The 18,459-nt window shown below is 39.3% G+C and overlaps 1 protein-coding gene across 2 annotated transcripts in view; it reads left to right on the top strand.

Annotated features, from left to right (window-relative positions):
- The window catches only part of micall2a (mical-like 2a), a 39,755-nt gene that overhangs the window by 20,886 nt on the left and 410 nt on the right, over positions 1–18,459 (top strand). For both annotated transcript variants that reach the window (XR_008393379.1, XR_008393380.1), the window contains 2 exons: positions 14,030–14,247; positions 18,074–18,459. The exon at positions 18,074–18,459 is cut by the window's right edge and continues 410 nt beyond it. The gene's annotated coding sequence lies outside the window, so the exon portion shown is untranslated. The remainder of the gene's footprint in view (positions 1–14,029; positions 14,248–18,073) is intronic.

Below are 18,459 nucleotides of genomic sequence, written 5' to 3' on the forward strand. Positions count from 1 at the left end.
TAGGTATCAGGAATGGTCGATTGGATCTCTTTTAACTTGGCTCATGTGGAATTACATTAACATTTCAGCCCTGCTTGTAATATGATCTGTCACACCTCCGAGTCAGCCAGACCTGCTGTACCAGAGTGCTCCTTTTTTCTAAAGCTATTCCATGTAGTTTGTGTTTGTTCGAGGAATTCCAGGTGTATAGACACAATCTGTTTAAATTAGGGCTGTAGCGCTGAAATTATATTCACAGAATGAGAACAGTAGATCTAAATATTGTTCATGTTTATAGTATTACATACTGTAGTATCTGCTTTTTTAAGAAAGACGTTTTTAAGAAAGATGTCATTAGAGTGGAAGTGCAAACAATTAAATTGTTTGGGATGAGGATAAACATTTTCAAGAACTCGCTTCTTCTGTGTGTGTAGTTTAACAAAGCTAGAAATTATCATCCAAGTATATAATTAAATATGTTGCTCTGTTTGGAAAAAATCTTGTCCGATATCTTAGCGACCTTAATATAGTGTTGTTTTTGTATATCATTTGTTTTTTCTATCCCAGTACAGCATAACAGTAAAGGTATTTACATCCAAAACTCAAATTTCCTTATCCTAATATACATTTATTATTATTATTATTATTATTATTATTATTATTATTATTATTATTATTATCATTATTATTATTATTATCATTATCATTATTATTATTATTATTATTATTATATATTTTTATTTTCCAACTAACAGCAGGGAGCACAGAGATCAAAATCAAGTGCTGTCCATTGTACTACAACACGTCTGTTTATTTTATGGAAATGAATTTCTCACAAATCAATATAAAGAGCTGGAGAAGTGCTGTATGACTTGAAGCTTGACTCTTGACTGCTGCTTAAATAACAAAAGGAAATGGCTCATAATGTCAGATTATTAGGAGAAAATAAAACCCTTATGCTTTGTTACTCAAGCTATGCTTTTTTACTCTCTCCCTCTCTCTCCCTCTCTCTCCCTCTCTCTCTCTCTCTCTCTCTCTCTCTCTTTCTCTCTCTTTTTAGTTACAATATTCTAATGTCCCTTTGCATCCATATGTGCTAATAGGTAAACATGACTGTGTGCAAGAAATGAATCTGGAAGGTCTACTTCTCAATGAATTAGCATATAAATGACTTCATCTTATACAAATAGCGCCCTACTGCCCACAACTCCCAGCGTTAAGCAAAGGATTGTGTGTGTAAAATATGTCAGGAGGAAAATGTAAATTAATCTGTCCAACTCATCGCTCAGTCTAATGAGAAAATGGTTTTACCTTTAACCCTACTTTTCTATTTCCAGCAGCTCCCTGAAATCACTTTTCGTAGATATGCCGCATAATTGTTTCAGCCAAGTACAGGGCACCTTTTACTAGAAGCAAAAACCGTTCGGAATCTGATTCTGGCTCATTCACGAAATCAAAGCCGAAACAAACAAGTTGCTACAGAAATAAATCGATAAATCACTCCTGGTGGAATACTTATCCATAGTTCAGTGTCTTTGAATCTTTATCTGGACTCGGCAAACATAAAACAGTTAATTAAACAGACCAGTAAGCAACAGTAGATTAGTATAAGGGTGTAGATCTTCTGTGAAGCAATACATCTTGTGCTTTTATTTTTTTGGTAATAATACCCCCCCCCCCCCCCCCCCCCCCCCGCGCCCCCCAAAATCGTCTGACTATGGATTTCAAATTTGGTCAGGGAAATGTATAAATAAGGTGTCTGAGCTCTGGACATTAGGCTGTCCAAATCCACATGCAAACACTTTTTCCAGTACTTATGCCTCTTTATATTTCCAAGGCAATTCAGCAGTTTGGATCAGCCACCTCTTTGGAAAACACTGCCTTACATTATTAAGTAGACAAAATCTTTCCACAGCCAAACAGTACTACATTACCCCTAATATTTCATACATGCAGTAAACAAAAATATTTGTCTCTAGCATGTGTCCTATGCATGTATTGTGCTCTTTTATAATAATAAAAAAAGAAATACTCCTGTATATTTAATTGGTGTATATTTAATATCAGATTGTCAATCACATGCATCCTGGACATATCCAAAGGTGACCAAATATAAATAACAATGTAAACTGTGCCTTGCCTTAAAAAAGTTAGCTGTATGATAAATAATTTTTTTAATTGTTCAAACACTTTTAAAATACGTCATAAATCCAAAGCAGTCCATTTCTCATATATTTACAGTACTGCAGAAACGTCAGAGGCCACCCTTTTGTTTTTAATGAAAAGGCCATTAGGTACTTATTGTTAATTATTTCGTGGCAAACAATAATGATGAGAAAATGTAAACGTCTCGAATAGCCATGCAGTACTTTATTTATGCAGGTTCAATATTACAGTTCTATATTACAAATGAAATATTTACAGATTTCATTCTATTTTCAAATAATTAGCAATGAGGTACTGAATGGCTATTTGATTGAAAACAAAAAAAGGCAATCTCTGGCTTTTGCACATATAACTGATAGAGGTATGAAACATTAATAGTTTGCTTCTGTTTAATGATTGTTGTTGTTGCAAACTTGATATCCAGACTCCTTGTTAATTCTGTAATTATATATATATATATATATATATATATATATATATATATATATATATATATATATATATATATATATATATATATTTATGTATGTATGTATGTAAAATATAAAACATAAATGTCCTGTGTTTTTGGATCCAAATATAGCCATTATTATTATTATTATTATTATTATTATTATTATTATTATTATTATTATTAATAATAATAATAATAGCTCACACATAAATGGATCGTAATAGTCTATTTTACAATAATGTTCATAAAGTCTCATCAGCTGTCTAATTTACTATTTTACAATCACGATTGTAATTAAACCCATAGTATTTTCACCCTTTTGGAAATCCGAGCTATTTGTTACATAGCTGGTGGTAATATGGTAGAAGAGGCTTATCGAATTTGGTTAGCTAATTAAGCAATTAGCTTATTTCGGCTCAGTGCTGCCACTGAACTAATCTGGGGCATTGTGTGTTCACTGATATGCTAACACAGAGGCGGGGCTCTTATACCACAGCATGTCTCTCATTGGCCTCTTTGAAAGAAAAAAAAAAGACACATGGCTTTTAAAAGCTTTTTTTTTCTCAATTCCACCTTTGCAAGGAAGCATGCACATGCCTTTTTCTGTGCTAATCATTGCACTGTTAATGCAAATTCCTACAACTGAAGCATTTATTGCGCGGTTAACATATTAAGACATTTGCTTGGTGTTATTGGGGTGTCTGCATTTTTGGCAGCGTTTAAAGCCTGGGATCTACAACAGAAGGGGGCCATAGCACCATTTTGAGCATCCACAGTGATAACACTTGGCTTCTGAAGGCTAAACACAAAAAAGTACAAAGTAATGATACTCTACTGTAATTACAGCATCGTCAACCTCAAAACTTCTGTGTTCTCAACCTGTTGCAATATTAGCAAAGTTGGGTTTTTGCTCAAATCTCCTGCTCAAATCTTATTTTCTGATGGTTTTGTTTGTGGAAATTAAATTGAATTAGACATAATTGGCTAATAAATGTGCTGATTTCAGAAAATACTAAAAGAACACACTGTGTTTAATGACTAACCTAACAACATTAAGGGCTTAGAGGGTCAAATGCATTGAATGAAGACTTTAAAACTCGAACACTCACGGTTTGGATGACGCTACTGGATCACTCAGAGTGCAATGCAAAGAGACATGCGTGTTGTTGTTTACAGTGCAATTCAACTGATGGACCCAAAACAGGAAGTACTTTCCTGCATGCCAAGTTACAGTATAAAGCTCCTGTAAAAGGCAGTGATGCAAGCTATATCCTAATGACTGTAGCTGTCTGCCATGTTTGCCAATTATTTCACATCCTGCTCTATCTGAAGATTTTTATTGCTATAGGCTGCTAGAAGAATTAGGCTGCACTTTCAAAATACATATTTGTGAATTTTTAAGGATTCATACTTGTGTGCCAGCTTGTCCCCCCCCACTGTGGCCTGAGGGAGAAAGCTCACTGTTGCTGTAAATTCTCCAATACAATCTCATTCAGCAAAAATTAGTTTCTAGAGGCAAATGGCAACATCCCACTTGTGATCCCCAGAGGTTCTGTTTAAAAGTATGCTAACCTGCAAAACCGTTCCATAAACCCACATAAAATCTGTAGGCTGCCACAGAAGTTTAAAAGGATTTTTTTAAATGTGAGAATTGATTGTATGATTGTACATTGGACCTTTGTGTTGGTGTTTTTTGGACATACTAATTTGACAGCACACAGTCACTTTGACTCATAATACACACAAAGTTCTTTATACTGATCCTGAACCAGATTTTAAACATTTATTTTGGGTACAACAACAGAACACTAAACATGTGAATCTATGTGGAAGGATCTTTGGTGAAAAACTGTTATTCAGTTTCTTGTGGAAAAACATACTGTGGTTAAAAAAAATGGGCTGAAATGTTTCTTTAGGGCAGCGCATCTCACACTTTTTGCAGACATGGACCTCTTTAAATGTAAAATAAACTCCATGGACAGCCTTAACACAGATTTTCTTTAATAAATATAATCCAACTCTTCAAAACTTAAGTGAATTATTTACAATAATGCAATAAATTGTATGCAATAATATTTTGGCTATTAAATGGAGCCATTTTATTCCTGAACATTACACAGAGAGAACATCTGCTGATTATTTATAGGCTTGTTTTTGAGTTATTGAGGTTTAGATCAGAGCCATGCAATACAAATAACCTGCCAAATAAGTTAATATCAATAAATACAGGGTGTCCAAAAAAGTCCAGAACCAGTGGGAATATGTTGAGCAAAATATGCAATGAATTCACCCCTATGAATTCAAATAAGAAAAATATATTTGAAGTATATTCCCTTTGATATTTTATTTTTTTTTAGTACACCTGGGTGACTAGGAACAGGAAATTGTTCAACTATGACTTCCTGTTTCACAGGGGTATAAATATGAGGTAACACATAGGCCAAATTCCCTTAGTCATTCATAACAATGGGTAAGACTGTGGGTAATAGCTGTGACGTGCGGCAAAAGGTTGTTGACCTTCACAAAATGGGAAGTGGCTATAAGAAAATAGCACAAGCACTTAAAATGCCCATTTCCACCATCAGGGCAATAATTCAGAAGTTCCAATCAATCATGAAAACCTGACTGCCTCTGTCAGAAATCTTAAAATGGGCCGTGGTTGGATCTTCCAGCAGGACAATGATCCAAAACATACATCAAAATCAACACAAAAATGGTTTACTGACCACAAAATCAAGGTCCTGCCATGACCATCCCAGTTTCCTGACTTGAAATCCATAGAAAACCTGTGGGGTGAACTGAAGAGGAGAGTCCCATCAGTGTGGACCTCGAAATTTGAAGGATCTCAAGAGATTCTGTATGGAGGAACGGTCTCAGATCCCTTGCCATGTATTCTCCAACCTCATCAGGCATTATAGGAGAAGACTCAGAGCTGTTATCATGGTAGCACAAAGTATTGTGCAAGGGAGGTAGCACAAAGTATTGACTAAAAGGGTGCCAATAATTGTTGCATACCTATATTTAACAAGTATGTTTTTTTTTATATATATAAATCATATGTGTTTTGTTTGTAATTGTTTGATATCCATGACAGTATTTTTGTGATTTTTTTAAACAAAAGATCAAAAGGTTAAACCATAAAGACAATTTTTCACAGCCTTCTTTGCTCATATTTTCCAAGGGTGCCAATATTAGTGGAGGGCACTGTATGTTGTAAATAATGAATACAAAATTAAGTATATGTAGTTTTATTTTCATTTGTTCCTGACTTTTAATAATGGTTTGTGGTGATTTGTGTGGATTAGTGGTTAGCACGTTTGCCTCGCACCTCTTGGGTTGGGGCTTCAAATCCAGCTCATTTGCATGTCCTCTGCATGCTCTGGTTTCCTCCCCTAGTCCAAAGACATGCGTTGTAGGCTGATTTCCGAATTGCCTGTAGTTTGTGAATGTGGGTGCGATTGTGTGGTCCAGGGTGTCCCCCGCCTTGTGCCCCGTGCCCCGATGGAAAATGGTTGGAGGGATGGAATCATCACCCCCTTGGCTGTGCTTCACAGAGTCCTGAATGCTCCTGGCAGTTTTAAATGTTGACTTGTCGAGTCACAACATGAGGCTTGTTGAAAAGAACAACCCTAGACATCCAGTTGTAAACTAAACACTTACCCCACCTCCTGTATATTCCACCCTCCTCCTCTCTAAGCCCCCACCTCCTTTCAGCAACTTAGCTAGAATAATTCTCGGTTTGAGTCTAAGGCAGTTTGCTAGGACTGACCACAGCCCCTGAGGTGAAGCAGGACGCCACAGGCTCCTGTGGAACAGCAAATGCATAATGTGTACCATTGCTCTGAGGTGGCATTTCTCACACGCTGTGTAATAATCTTCTTTTTGAATATGAGAGGGAGAGGGAGAGGGGCAAAGGGAGACTCAGCCACACAAGTATGGTAATGCGTTCAATATGATCCACTTATTCCCCAATGCAGAACCAAATCCAACATGGCTGCTGCGCACTTGCCTCGAAAGCACTGATTTGACATGGGTGTCCCGCAGCTGAGTAGATTGCACTTAAACACACGTCAGGAAGCGCTTTTGGCTACACGGGAAAATGAGCATGCAGCGTTTTGCAGTTGGAGGAATGGTTGTTACTAGACATGCCACATGCCATCTAGCCACCCGTTTAGAGGCTAAATTTGGTAAATGCACATTATTCTGAGTTAGCATTTCCAAAAAAATGGCTGTCGTGGGTAGCATGGATTAAATAATCCTATAGTCATTTTTGCTGTTGTGGACTATGTTATAGCATTGGTTAGCATTGTACTTTGGCCTAGGTATTTGGAAATTTTAAAGGCTTAAAAATGGTAGCTTCATAACACTTTCATAAGCAGTGCATGAACATTTTTATATATAGCATGACTTTTTTTTTTTTTTTTAAGTTTATGGTTTTGTCTTTTGATGAAGGCGAGAAGAGAGACAAAGTCTATCATTATGAGTTGACTGAAACTGTAGTATCAGTTATTTTGAAACTAAACTTGGAAGGTTTTGGGCACCTCTGAGGTTGGGGGTTCGAATCCTACCTCTGCCCTGTGTTTACATGTTCTCTTCATGATTGAGGGTTTCCTCAGTGTACTTAAGTTTCCGCACCCAGTCCAAAAACATGCATTGTAGGCTGATTGGCATTACCAAATTGTCTGTAGTGTGTAGGGTGTCCTGAATTCCTTTGAATAGGCTCTGGTCGCCCCCCACGACCCTGTGTAGGATAAGTGGTACAAAAAAATGGATGGATGGATGGAGAAATCTTCAATTTCAGTGTCCACCTGTCATATTAAGTTCATATAGGATCATGGAATTGAATGATCTTCATCTGAATTGCTGGTGGACCATTTGCATTCAGAACTATTATGGAGTACCATTCCAGTACAGCATTACTTATTTACGAATGCCCTCAAACTAAAGTGCTACCCAAATTTGCATTTATAACACTGTTATGCAGCACTATGTATGCCTTCAGCGACTTTCTCAAAGTGTCATGAATGTGCTGCTAGTAAAACCAAACTAATAATTTGCAAGATAAAATAGTACAGTAACAATCTATCACTCTCTATTAGATATGTAACCGATGATGAATCCATTATTCCGATTGAACATACAGTATAATGTATATAAAAGAATATAAATGTAAATATGCAATATTTTTGTTTGTTTAAAAAGCTGGCCAGAATTTGTCCCATTGAGACAACGTCCATCGGGAATCGGATACCACAGGACGAGACCATAAAAACGTCGCAGTATGAAGCTCATGGGCAGGGTTGCCAGGTTTTTAGGAAAATTACTACCACATCTGCACTAAAAAAAACTTTAGGATTTCGGATAAGGTAGACACACTGTGATAGATTAACCCCCCCCCCCCCCCCCCCCCCCCCCAAGTGCCCTGGATTAGGCTCCAGGCTTGCCGTGACCCTTTGTAAGATAAGCGGTACAGAAAATGGATGGAGGGATCCATGGAGACTCGTTTTTCTTTTTCTTAGACTTTGAATGGGAAACAAGTTAACAGTCGTGCCTGGGGTCTCTGAAAATAATTGAATTCATTTAAAAATATATATACTGTATATATACTTGTATGTTCATTGTGTGTGCTTTTTAAAAGCATTTTTCTTAAATGAACATTCTTTATCATTATTAAAAGAAAATCTTACTGGAAAATCATATGGGTATTAAAGGACCCCATTTTGACTCACAGAAGCACTGCATCCCAGCTTCATATAGAAATATATTCTTATAGCATGTCTGGTGAACTTTTCTGCTCTTTTTGGAATGTAACAAAGTAAAAAATTTAAGTAAACTTGATAAAATAGTACTAGATGGTTATTACTGTCAACTCTAAATAAATCAAGTTTCTTGATTTGTAAATTATATGTTTTGAAATCTAGTTAGCTTGCTTACTCAGTCACATTAGCTAGAAGACAGAAAGCTTTCCAGAAAGTTCTACAGGACATCTGGTTCTGGAATTGATTTTTTAAAATTGCTATTTATTTAATTTGTGAATGACAAATGCTTTTTGTTTGTTTGCAAACCCCAGTGTTTCCAGTTTAGACCATGCCCACTTCTGGTATGTATCCAAACACAGTTACAAATATTTGGGGCACTAATCAAATACAGTTACAGATATAGATAGTGACATTGCATTACACCCTGACCCTCTCTCGGTCCACCATGATGTGTCTTTTGTCTCTTCTCTCTGCCGTGTAAATATATTAAATCTCTAATGTCACAAAATGAGTTTGCATTTCATCAGTTCTTCTGCTTTACATCATAAAAGACGAATGCAGTGCACATGAATGTGTAATACAAGCCCTATAGAGGTACCTTCAGGTAAAGTGTCACTGACAAAAAAGATTATCAATACATTAAATTACTCAGATTTCTACAAACACAAAGTTCCTTCTTTTTGCCACAGTGATATGGAGTTCCTTAAAAATGGGGAAAAAAAGAAGAAATTGAAACGTATGATCCTTGTCAGTGTGAGTATTAGATAAAATGCTTTACTGTCATGTATAGTAGAATATGTCTGTCTCCTCACACCCAACAATACAACAATCCTACAGATGATCTTTTTGACATATTTAGGCCAGCGTATCCAGGAGCATGTGTGATAATGAGACTTTGCCAACTAACCTGTGTGTTGTAGATATGAGATGTTCAATCATCTATTTAATAATCCATCTGCCAATTAATCTAGTCAGGGGTGTTCAGGTCTACAGAAGGTTAATAAGGCTCAGCTGTGCCATGGTTATCCTGGGTAAATGTCACTTAGATGAGGGGCACACTCGGGTCAAGATCTCCCTCCAGATCTAAATTTAATCATACTGCGCGTCCACTGGCCTCCACTTCACCCTAATTAGTGCTGGCCTGAGCAGGAGTGTGATGTGCTATGCGTGGGCCTCAGACACCTCTCCCCACCTCATACACACATACACACCAAAACACCCAACTCCCCCTGCCTTGCCATGTGCCTGACTAACAAACAGGTGTTCAAAGTCAATCCCAAGGCCACTGAGAGTGTTAACGAGTGAAGAAGCCCAGACCATCAGATGATGGTCATGAATGTTTAGGTGAATTTGATTTTTCTAATATGTCAGGTTCTTTCTATTCCGAGATCTGTTTTGCCTCAATTAAACCATTTAATAATGCAAAAGACAGGACAAAGGTCAATGTGACAATATTGTTTGTAAGAGCAAGACACACTATTACAGTGTTTAGCTGTATGGAAGTGCTGTGCTGCACTGTGGTCAACCCAGATGGACCATATTGCTAAATTATTTAAGTCTGAATATTAATATAAATGAGACAGAAAGTGGGTAATAATTTTCCTGCCCTGCAGAAATGATTAACATAATTCTGATAAATAACTGGACGGCAGAATTGAGGTAAATTTATCTTAATTAATATCTTGAATCTACTTGGAAAAAGGTAAATGGCTCCACTGGGGCCAAAGATGCGCCTGTGTCTCTATGTTTATCTGTGAACCCCTCTCAAAGCGTACCATGGAGTGGCAGCTCTGAGAAATTAAGCGGCTCTCAGGGTGTGCATTAAGCTCAGATGCCTCTCTTTCTCTCTGTCTCTCTCTCTTGCGTTCCATCTCCATGTCTGTCTTACTCTCATCGGTTAGAATTTCACACATTTTCAATGCCTCACATAATGTACAATTATGAATTCCTCCATGACTCATATTATGTCTCTAAAGAGGACAAGGTACGTATAAGATAGTACGCACTGACCAATTATTTTTGACCATCAGGGCTAAACAGAGTTTCGGTCGTCAGAAGTAGGGCACAACTGATAGAAATAAATAAACGCACTTTTTTTTTTTTTTTTTTTTTTTTAATTATTTTGGATTTATGCTGCAATACAGAATGATGCTTAAGAGTTTAATTACATATTTAAATGGACTCTTCAATTACTCTGGCTTAATAAAATATCATTATCCTGTCTCCAAAGTTATATGCAGTAGGGACATGTATTAGTCTATCTGCTTAAGAAATATTAGATTATGGAAAGACTGGGCTTTGCCAGGAGGCCGGGCTCAATCTATGATAAATCTCTGTTAACTTAGAAGCCGCAGCTTACATCAAAATTTGACATCGGAGCTAACAAACAATGTGAAATTTCCATATTAATTAGCACTGGGCACTGCGGGCTGCATTTCAATGACTGGCTATTCTTAGCTGTGAGGAACTACAGTGCCGCCATGTGGAGCTGAGCACAGTGCTAATGGAGAACATGAATACCAAGTTAAAGCACCATGGTAGTCACTTCAATTCTTCCCCTCAATGACCTTCAAAATGTCCCACCACTTTAGCCACTTAGCTGAATGTGCTTGTGTCTGTGTCGTTCTGTCATTCATTAATTGATTGTATTTTAGTGTTTCTCTTTCAGATGAATGATTCCTACCAGCCTTTACAGTAGTATGTATGTTAATATTAATCAGTTTTATAATGTAGTCTAACTGGAATTTTCTGTTTTAGCAACTGGATGGTTAACAGTAAACCATAATAGTGGACTTAAAAATTAAATGACGAAGGACCGGACTACACTGGCACACTCATGAGAGTCCATATCCATGGATATACTGGATAAGGATGATTTCATGATTGGAGTTCGCTTTGGGTCCAAATATGTGTGTCATTTTCAGCATGTTGTAGGTAACAAACTTGTATGCATGTTTCAGATACATAACTTATTACTAAAACCAATCCAATATCCAGGGCAAATTAATAATAATTGTAAAAAATCTAAATAAAAACGTAAATTTTAAGTACATCATTAAAATTTACTTCATGTCCTAAAGCCATGGTAGTTAACCACATTTTATGTATTTGCTAATCCTGTGCTAAGAATCGTCAACAAACAATGTCACCCCGATCGTGGAATCTCGAATGCCCATATCTACATATTATTTCTTGCTTTTCAATTCCTACTATCTTCAATTACGGCTCAGAACACGTGAGAACCTGATTACAACGGTTCTCGTACATCTGCATGTATTTTAACTTGTTTTACATTTACCGGCTGAGGAAAGGGAAGCTCTAGAAATGGCTTTGAGGCAAAAATCTATAATTAGAATGCAGATCAATTGGGTAGCAGGTAATTTACCTTTAGGGAGGGAAGTCTAATTATTGTCTTTGAAAACCTAATTTAGCATTAAACACTTCAGGTGTCTCCTCTCCTCTTTACAGGAGGAAAAAAAAAAAGAAGAGGGAAAAGCTGTCCCAGAGCAATGGTCCTGCTCCTAGGTTTTCTTTGTTTGCTTTCATTGATGTTTACATTTCAGAGATTAAAGCACATTTGATATAAATATATCTACATATTTATGTGTGTGATCTCTGTGCCTGAGCTTATTCTGTTGGTTAAACGTTGCTAGCAGGTGAGGCTGTACCCGACAGATGGTGTTTGTGAGTGACGCTTGTTCCCAGTTGATCGGAGCCCCAGGAAGCACAGGGGAGAACGGTCTCGGCAGAGCGTTGCACGCTGTCCGACGGCATATGTCGCTCAATGGCCTAGGCTTGCTGAAAGGATGCTGCTCACACCAGCCTCCCTTAGTGGCCCTGCTGAGCACATGGTGTTAATCATAGCCTCCTCCCTCACCTCCCCCCCCCGCCCATCCCACACTCTCTGGACTGGTAAATAACCAAATACACTGAGTGGGCAGAAGGGGCACACTTGGCCACAGCAATGGCTAAAAAGTAGTGTCTATGGCAGGAAAAGAACCCAGCGACTTTCCTGTTGGCTTGGGCTGAATTCATTCATTCGGCCTGAGAATGGGCTATAAACAGAGCTGCACCCAGGCCTATGATGGACCATTGAAATGCCGCGGGTGGGGTGGTGGGTAAACCCTGTCGGTCTACACTCGGCCGTGTCCAAATAGGAAGCAACAATGTGATAACACAGAAAAATGGCAATTAGGCCATACTGATCCCAGACAAAGCCAATTCAGATGGCTATGAAACCTCGGGGCTAGGAAGTCTGAGCTGGCACAAAGTCTGAGGCTGGACCATATCGCTTCCAGCTGGAGTGGAGACACCCCTCCATACAGAACCGCCTCGGCCCATCTTGGCTGTCTCTGGTCCTTGCTGGCCATCAGGGACATAGCGTGTGTGTGTGTGTGTGTTTAATATGTGACATAATGTGTGTGGGTTTTCCTTTCCCCTCTGTATATCCCGAAGACAAATACAGTCTGCCTTCATGCTATAACAGCCATTACTTAATTGTGCCGGATTTTCCGAGCAGAGTGTTGCTTTAATTAAGCAGCTAATTGCAATGTAGCTCTTGATTAGCTTTGGGGGATGGGAATGTTCAGGCAGCCTGATATGTTGTGCACACTTCAGAATCATTTACAGAAATTGAAGCTAATTTCGCTCTCTGTGTCTATGGCTGCATTAATTTAATTTGGGTTGCTTTTAGCTCATTAACACTTCTAATTAATACGTTGACATCACTATTAAGATGTCTCTTTGAAATTGGCGTCTCCAGATAATCAGGATGGAGAAGGCTGACGGATGGAACGAGATGGCGACTGGAGAGGGAGATGAGACGCACACACAGGGAGAGAGAGAGAGAAGGAGAAGAAGTGCACAGTAGGAGAATAAGGGAGATGGAGAGGGACTGTTCCATCCTCATTTGTAAATCACCAGCAGCGTATGATTATGAACTCTAATAGGGCTTTGTGGCAGGCTGGTAAATTGGAAATGAAAGGCAAGTTGATTGTTTTAGATTTGATGGAGGTTGCAGTGTGTATCAAGGTGTATGTGAGTGCACTGGGGGGATGGGGGGACAGGGGGTGTTTGGCTGGTGCTGGGGTTGCTGGTACAGGCCAGATGCGGTACACAGCTGAATCCCATGGTCGACTGGCTCTGTGTTTGGATTTGTCATTTTAATGAGCAGAATTTAGTGACTATGGACTATAATCCTAAGGGTGAGGCTGCAATCCAGTCCATCACACTGTCATCACTCTCGGCTTTCCCGATACCATGCTACGTGCGCCTGCCCCATCATGGCCATCACAGTCAAATAAATGTAGCCTTGTATTTGTATATAATTTTCGGTTCTTAGATATCCATGAATGTTAGCCAAGCAAAGAGACCTTCTCTAACCAGGGGCAGCCCGTCTGTTTCATTGCTTCTGAAGAGGGCTGGCTTTCAGAAGCATTATCTCTGCTGTGATAATAACTGCATAATTAAAACCAGCCAGGGGTGACAGTATAAAAGTCTGAACTCGTCATCTCAGATATTAAACAAAGCAGTCGTCAAAAAGAAGTTGGTCATAATAAGGCGTAGGGGGAAAAAATAAAACTCTTTAAATCAACATAGAGGATGTTTGTATAGTGCCATTTATATGTAGGCCTGATATCTATCCATTTTCTGTACCGCTTATCCTATACAGGGTCACAGGGAGCCTGGAGTCTATTCCAGGGAGCTCAGCATAGCAACATGGGGGACACTCTGGACAGGGTGCCAATCCATCGCAGGGCACAATTCCCACACACTACGGACAATTTGGAAATGCCAATCAGCCTACAGCGCATTTCTTTGGACTGGTGGAGGAAACTGGAGTACCCGGAGAGAACAACTGAAGCACAGGGAGAACACGCACAGAGGCAGGTGCGAGGCATGTTAACCACTATCTATATATATGTGTGTCTTTGTATGTGTGTTGTGCAGCATTTACAGTAAATTGTGTTCTGATATGTAGCAACATCCACAACTTTTAAACAAGTTTGCATTTACACGGAATTCATATTTTCAGTTCTTACTCTGATTATGTGCCATAACCTGGGCATAAGCACTAAAATGCCTAAAAGCAGCCCATATTTTCATGTTACGTCATGCAAAGAGCGGTACATATTTATGTTTTGCATAGTTCCATAGCTGTCTGGGTGAAATAATGTGGTAAGTGAGTGACACCGTGTTCACCATCGACTTTCTTTCCCTTCTGGTCCTCTATCAGGAACTGCAAATCAACAGGGAGGGAGGTGTGGTAAAGCACTGCTTATTTAACAGATAAATCAATGGTCATCTCCTGCACTTTCCCTAAAAGCTCTCTCTCTCTTTTTTCTCGTTTTGAAGCATTCTCTTGGATACAATCCTGTTGTAAAAAGCCTTCTGTTTAGCACTTCATTAAAAAGTGCCTTGGAATAAGAGTCACAAGGGACACGATCCTAGCGTCATGTGTAAAAGCCGTCAACAGCTGCATCAATTAACCCCTCGGGCCCCCCTGGGGCCCATTAGCAGGAGAAACACCCTTTAAAATTGCATATGCTTCCGATTATACTAGGAACGACTCGGGCTGGTAAATGGTCTTATTTGCTTTACCTATAGGGTTACATTTGTAAAGCAATCCAGCGATGCATGCACTTCTTTGTTGTAGTTTTTTTTTTTTGCTGGTGGATACGTATTGTGGAATGGATTTTACACAACCTGTCTGTGGCACATCTTGAGGTACAAAGGGCAGTGTTTTACTGCGGGAAAGCATAGCCACACACAGACCTACGTACAAGTACAGTGGTTACTACAGACCTCTCTGACCTCTCTGCTCCCTTATTACCATGAAAGACATCCTAAGACTATACAGTATTCCGTATAAATCTTTTGCCTTTAAGTAATTTCCACAGATGTTTTAATGCATTTCTGTATTTCTGCACATTTTATTCTTTGTTTTATACTACTGCATGTTATAAGCTATGTCCTCTTGTCTGACTTGAGAGGTCTTAAACAAAGGACCAATCAAAGAATCCTTACAGCGAGATGGTAGAGACAGTAGGGAGTCCTGTAATCACTACAGGCAAGACTTCGCGTTTAAGTTATTACTGGCACAGTGTGCTGATCGGCCAGCGTTTTAGCTTGATATTGAAATAGTAAATACTGTAATGTAGAGAGTCAGCTCTGAGGGGAGCTGAGAATTTACACTTTCGCTGCGGCTCAGCTTCCCTTAGAATAAACGCAACATAAAACTCTCTTACACACACACACACACACACACACACACACACACACACACACACACACACACACACACACACACACACCGAGGACAGGTAAGCAGAGTTATAAATGAACCTGTGCTCTATGCACATTTGGAGAACTCAAAGCAGCCCCTGTGATCATGCACTTCAGACATGCTCCATATTTTGCATGTAATTAATAGACAGCTATTCAGTTTAATCCAAGGTGAAGCTCATTAATTCAACTCCTTTTTTTTTTTTTTTTTTTTTTTTTTGCTTGCACACCAAGTGATTTCTTGAGCAAAGGTATTTCGAACGTTAATGCTGTGACTTGCTCTAATGCAACCAGACATTTTGAGGACATCTCAGAGTTTCCAGAGTGGGGTAAAACCTTGCAAGCGCACACACCGTTCGTGAGACAGAATTAAAATGACATGCCTCCATCTTTGAATTTTCCGCTGATTCCCACCTCTTTTGTTTCCTAGGCACAAATGTAATATTAGGCCTAGTTTTTAATAACTGTGATGGGATAAATACACACGGCTCAGACGGTGTATGCTGTATGTTATTGGGCTGCGTTATGCGTTAGCCAGCAATTTAGGGAATCGGCTCTGGATTGTTGTCCACGTTTGGTCCGGAAGTGCGAGAGGAAGTGCATTCTAAAGCGAGCACAGATGAGATGAATCTGAGAAACAAGCAAGCACTCGGCACTCATCAGAGTGCTGTAGACAATGCAGCCCAGATGCATTAGCAACCCCCAGACCAAATCAAGAGTAATAAAAAATCATTCATTTTGGTTAATGAGGATATTAACAGCCACAGTGGTGTTTAAGCACAAACAAGAACAACAACATTAATAATTGCAACTCTCTGGCGCTCAGCTGATGTAAGCTTTTAATAATTAACAAGTCTTTGTCTTATCCCCTAAAGGGTTGCCTCCTATTATCCACCCAAGTTACAAACGGGTAATTACTCTGCCACTGGATGGTCAAAACAGCTAGCTCAGATCTCTCGCAGTCAGTCTTCATTTTAATCAATTCGCCCTCCTTAAGAGCAGGTCTTGTGATCAAATAACAAACCTGATATTTTGATGTGTTTAGCTGCCGTTTCTCTCCCATATTTATTAGAGGATTACTCTTTTTAGCTCCTGTGTTTACATATTAGTGCTAATCCAATTGAGTCAACAAGGGCACTTAGCATTGGCAGAGAACTGGGGCTTACATGAGAGGGAGTGGTTATTAATTTAAGACTTATTCACTATTTTAAGCTTTCCGGGTAACACTACTGAAACATCTGTTGTGACAATATAAGCAAACCGAGCGCTTTCTAGGTTAAATACTTTGCTCTGTCAAGATGTTGCTCTCTGCACACAGTGCCGCATCAGGTCTGCAGAGGGCGTTCTTCTTAGAAGTGTAGAAGAAATGACACCCGCTCTTCTCTGTTCTCTGTTTTGCTTGTATTTCCTCATTTGTAAGTCGCTTTGGATAAAAGCGTGTGCTAAATGAATAAATGTAACGTAAATGGAACTACAGTGATAGTGTTGTAGGGGGAAAGACGGGACAAAACATGTGCCCCTGAGAGCAAGAGGCACTGATGGAGCTCTAGGTGGCACAAATAAAAGAGACGGGAGTGGCTGGGTGTTTTGTACTCAGTTGTCGGGTTGATTTAAGGGACGGTGTCTCTAATGAGGATGTTGATCCTTGGGCTCAGCCACGACCTTTCCCCATGACCTCTGACCTCCAGGACACCTCTTGTCAGCTAAAACTAATTAGTGCTTGATGACGTGTGACGAGTATTCTTTAATGACAAAACTAGTGGTCTCCAAGGACCTTCAGAGAAAATAGGCAACAAACAAGACATAACATACTGCAATAATAAAATAACATATGAAAACGTGGTTAATTATTATAGAGTCCATACCGCACCCCCGCCCCCTCCAGTGATCCATAATGATCGGTAGCACTTTGCCTCTTTCGGTGTTGTCCTATTCGTGTAAATGTGTAAATGTGCAGATGTGCCTCACATCAGGCAAAGAAAATATTGGAGAGAATTCCCTGTGCAAACAGCTGCCTGGTATCCTCAAACAGTTTAATTTCATTTAGTGCTGCAGCTAACCTGCCTGTCACGCCCATCTACGTCTAGTGCAGAATTTATGCCTTGTACAGTCTATTGGTTCATCAGCAGACCAATATTTGTGTACTTTGACTGTTTATCCTGCCCTAATTAGTCCCAGATCAATACCCCCGATTGATTTAGCAATACACTTTAGAAGAGCTTTAGAAGGTGTCATATAGCAGTGTAGTGTGCAAGTTTGCCATTAGAAGCTTAATGTGCTGAAATAGGTGGCAGCTTTAAGGAAGAAAAATGCCCCCCATTTACCATTAGCCGGCTCCAAGATGCATGCTTTGACATGAGGCAGTGGCCGTGGCTGTGCTCGGATGAGAGTTTTATCATTAATCATTAGTTGCTTTCTCTCTTTCCTCTAGGCCTGTGCTTATGCTGGCTAATTAAGCAGTACAGGATGTCAGTGATGCTGGGAGACTTCCCCCATCATAGCTGGGGAGCCACTCCTCTGAAGAGGAACATGGCGTGAGCTGGCTTTTGTCATCTCTCCATCTCTGTAGGGGAAGATTCTATTGAGAAGACAACCTCAATAACAGCAATCACAATCACATTCGCACTACACACTCTTCAACACAGACGGCCTGCGACGGTGTAAATTAAGCTCAGAATGGTGCACGAGTCATTGTTTTGGAAGGTGGCAGGCAGTGTCCTACACACTTAAGCCACACAAGACCAGAAATGCAGGCATGACCCATCACAAAACACTGACTAAGTGAGAGTACAAAAAACAAAAACAAAAAACAAAGCA

This window comes from Ictalurus punctatus, chromosome 24 (assembly GCF_001660625.3).
Source record: "Ictalurus punctatus breed USDA103 chromosome 24, Coco_2.0, whole genome shotgun sequence".
NCBI classification, from domain to species: domain Eukaryota; kingdom Metazoa; phylum Chordata; class Actinopteri; order Siluriformes; family Ictaluridae; genus Ictalurus; species Ictalurus punctatus.